Source organism: Sciurus carolinensis, chromosome X (assembly GCF_902686445.1).
Source record: "Sciurus carolinensis chromosome X, mSciCar1.2, whole genome shotgun sequence".
Lineage (NCBI taxonomy): Eukaryota > Metazoa > Chordata > Mammalia > Rodentia > Sciuridae > Sciurus > Sciurus carolinensis.
In genome coordinates, this window is record NC_062232.1 from 40,125,660 (window position 1) to 40,129,840 (window position 4,181).

The 4,181-nt window shown below is 38.0% G+C and overlaps 1 long non-coding RNA gene across 1 annotated transcript; it reads left to right on the plus strand.

Annotated features, from left to right (window-relative positions):
* The first annotated feature begins 491 nt into the window (after positions 1-491).
* LOC124971988 (uncharacterized) lies at positions 492-3,646 on the plus strand. Its single transcript, XR_007106421.1, has 3 exons — positions 492-636; positions 2,555-2,673; positions 3,514-3,646. It is a non-coding gene; the product is annotated as an uncharacterized LOC124971988 (long non-coding RNA).
* Positions 3,647-4,181: the final 535 nt, after the last annotated feature.

A 4,181-nucleotide genomic window follows, 5' to 3' on the forward strand; every position in this document is an offset into this window, starting at 1 on the left:
CAAAGGCAGTAGAATTCAGTGGCTGATTAAAGACCTGCAATGTATTTCTATTTCAACTGTGAAGACTCTAATCATATGTCAGTTGCTTAGTAAATGAATTGATTGAAAGGACAAATTTTCAGTGAGATATGTGGGCCCACAGTCCCATCTGCATCCCCACCCCTGGATTTCAAATTTTGAGTTTGGTTATTCATTTCCTCCAGAGGATGGCATCAGGAGTCCCTTCTGTCACCTAGGCATTGTCAAGTGGCAACTTTTAGGAGGTCACTCTGAAATGAAAGGACAGGGTGGTTGATTAGGGAGTGCTTAGTCTCAGCAAAGTGGGACCCACATGTTTCCTTTCCTTAGAAGATGACTGAAAGGCACCGCGGGACATCGGCAAGCCCTGGGGAGCAGCAGGGGGCAGCAAAGGTCCTCTCCAACTGTGCCTAATTAGAAAGCCAGGGATTTAAGAGAAGGCCAAGAAGATTCCAAAAGGGCCAGGAGTTCTCTTTGTTCTACCACTTTTCCCATGCTGAGAACTGGAAGAGAAAACACACTGCAGGACAAGAATTAATGGTGTCAAACAAATGCCATCAAACACAATTGAAGAATTGATTTCTCTGTCGGAAATGGATGAAGGAGACAAAAGAGGAGGTACATACATTTTACCCATTAACTAGCCCACATTTGGAAAAGACAGGCAGACCATTATTTTATTGTATTTTTATTCACCTTTGCTAATGGTCACGAATATATAATTCACAGATTTTTTTTGGAGGGACTTGCTACAAAACTTATAGTTTACACTGATCATGACCATAACCTTGCTTATATTCGGTCTTAATTATAATCTCAAAATGCTAATAATGCCTACAGTGACTATGGAATCATTGTTTTAAATTCTTTTTTAAAATAGACTTTATTTCTGTCTAAAAACAGACTTTATGTTTTCAGTTTCACAGCAAAATTAAACGGAAATGCAGGGATTCCCCAAACACCCTATGCTCCCCGCACATACAGTCTTCCCCATTTTCAATATCCTCCACAAGAGTGGTACATTTGTTATGATTGATGAGTCTACATGGACACATCATTATCACCCAAAGTCCACAATTTGCAATAGGTTTTACTTTTTTTTTTCTTTTTGCAGTGTTGGGGATCGAAATTAGGGCCTCATGCATGCCAGGCAAATGCTTTACCATTAAGCCACATCCTCTGCCCCTTGGTATTGTATGTATTTTCTGTGGATTTGAACAATTATGTATAATGACAAGTATTCACCTTTACAGTAGTGTGCAAGCTTTTTTTTTTTTATTGGTGCCAGTGATTGAACTTAGGAGCACTCGACCACTAAGTCACATCCCCAGCTCTATTTTGTATTTTGTTTAGAGACAGGGTCTCACTGAGTCGCTTAGTACCTCTCTTTTGCTGAGGCTGGCTTTGAACTGGTGATCCTCCTGCCTCAGCCTCCTGAGTCTCTGGAATTGCAAGTGTGAGCCACCACACCCAGCATGTGTAGACTGTTTTTTTGGTTTTTGTTTTGTTTTTTTCCCCCCCAGTGCTGGGGATTGAACCCAGGGTCTTGTGCTTGGGAAGCAAGCACTCTACCAACTGAGCTTTATCCCCAGCCCCTCGTAGACTGTTTTAACTGCCCTAAAAATCCTCTGTGCTCTGCCTGTTTATCCATCCCACTCTCGTGAGTCCTGGTAACTACTGATCTTTTTACTGTCACCATAAGATTTCATTTTCTGGAATATCATATAGTTGGAATTATACAGTATGTTGCCTTTTTTAGACTGGCTTCTTTCACTTAGTTATAAGCATTTAAGTCTCCTCCAAGTCTTTTTTGTTGTTGTTTGGTTTTTTATTTTTTTGGTTCCAGGGATTGAACCCAGGGGCACTTAACCTCTAAACCACATCCCCAGCCCTTTTTAAAATATGTATTTTATTTAGAAACAGGGTCTAACTGAGCTGCTTAGGGCCTCACTAAGTTTCTGAGGCTGGCTTTGAACTCTCAATCCTCCTGCCTCAGCATCCCAAGCTACTGAGTTTACAGGCATGTGCCACTGTGTCTGGCTTCCTCCAAATCTTTACATAGCTCGATAGCTCATTTCTTTTTAGTGCAGAGTAATATCCCATTATCTGGATGTAATGCAGTTTATGTATTGAATCATCTATCGAAGGACCTCTTGGTTGCTCTCAAGTTTTGACAACTCTGAATAAAGCTGCTGTAGACATCCATGTGTGGTTTTATGTAGACATAAGTTTTCAAGTCATTTGGGTAAATATCGAGGAGAACAATTGTTATATGGTATGGTAAAACTTTGCCTAGTTTTGTAAGAAACAACAAAATGATTCCAAAGTGACTGAACCATTTTATACTCCAACAGCAATGAATGAGAGTTCCTATTGTTCCATTTCTGTGCCAGCATTTAGTGTTGCTAGTATTTTGGATTTTTGCCATTCTAATAGGTATTTGATGGTATCTTGTTGTTTTAAATTGCAATTTCCTAATGATACATGATGCTAAGTATCTATTCTTTTTTTTTTTTTAATTTATGTTTTGAGCCAGGTTCTCCCTACACAGATTCTTCTGTCTCAGCCTTCAAAGTACCCGGGACTACAGGAATGTAACACCACATCCAGCTGAGCATCTTTTTATGCTTACTTGCCATCTGTACTTACTCTTTGGTGAGTTGTCTACTCATGTCTTCTGCCCATTTTTAAATTTAATTTAATACCTTCATTTTTAAAAATGTTTTTGGTATTGGAGTTTGAACTCAGGGGTGCTCTACCACTAAGTTATGTCTTCAGTCCTTTTCATTTTTAATTTTGAGATAGGGTCTCATTAAGTTGAAGAGGCTGGCCTTGGATTTGAGATCCTCCTGCCTCAGTCTCCTGAGTCACTGGAATTACAAGCATTGGCCACCACACTGTTATTGTATTGTCCATTTTAAATTGGATTATTTGTTTTCTTATTGTTGAGTTTTAAGAGTTCTTGGCAATTTTGGATAACAGTCCTTTATTAAATATATCATTTGCAAATATTTTCTCCAGTTTGTGACTTGTCTTTACATTCTCTTGACATCTTTTCAAAAATTTTTTTGAAATGGCTTCAAACTACTGGGTTCAAACAATTCTCCTGCCTCAGCCTCCCAAGTAGCTAGGACTACATGTGTGTGTCACTGTGACAGACATTTTTTTTTTAAAAAAGAAGTTTAGCAGTCAGGCATGATGGTGCACAATTATAATGCCAGTCACTTGGGAAACTGAGGCAGGAAGGTCACAAGTTCAAGACCAACTTGGGCAACTTAATGAGACCCTCATCTCAAAATTTAAAAATAAATAAAAAGGGCAGGACTGGGGATGTAGCTCAGAGATAGAGTACCCCTGGGTTCAATTCATAGTACCAAAAAAAGAAAAAGAAAAAAGGAGTTGATGTGGTCCAACTCTCTTTTGGGTCTTACTTTTTTGGCACATCTATTTACTTCTATCTCTCCATTTTAACGTTTCTTTGTGATTTTGTTCTAGGTATCTTCTTGTCACCAGTCTATAACTGAATTTATAAGAGCAAACATCCCAATCCAGTGACCTCTATGTTTAGTAGGCACATCATTGTTTACATTTATTTCAAACAAATAGTATTTGATTTATTTCTACCATCTTATGTTTGCTGCTTACATCCTTTCCTCCTCTTTTTTTCCTATTATATGTTGGAGTAATAAAGTTTTTAAAATTTTCCATTACACATTTAAACTTTTTCCTCACTGGTTCAGAAGTTATAGCTGTTATTTCTCTTCTTTTAGTGGTTTCCACTTAATTTTAAAAGATATTTTCTAAACTATAAAATTTAATAATGTGGACTGGGGTTGTAGCTCAGTGGTAGAGCACTTGCCTAGCATGCATGAGACACTGGGTTTGATTCTCAGCACCGTATATAAAATAAATTTAAAAAAAGGTCTGTCAACAACTAAAATATATATTAAAAATTTAATAATGTATTAGGTCCAAAGTTGATCAGTGTTTCTATTTTCTTCTTATTCTTTCATAAAAATAAATCACAATGAAGGCTGGGTATGGTGGCACACATCTGCAATTCCAACTTCTTGGGAGGGTGAGACAGGAAGATCCCATGTTCGAGGCCAGCCTTAACAACTTAATGAGACCCTGTGTCAAAAGCAAAATTAAAAAGGGCTGGG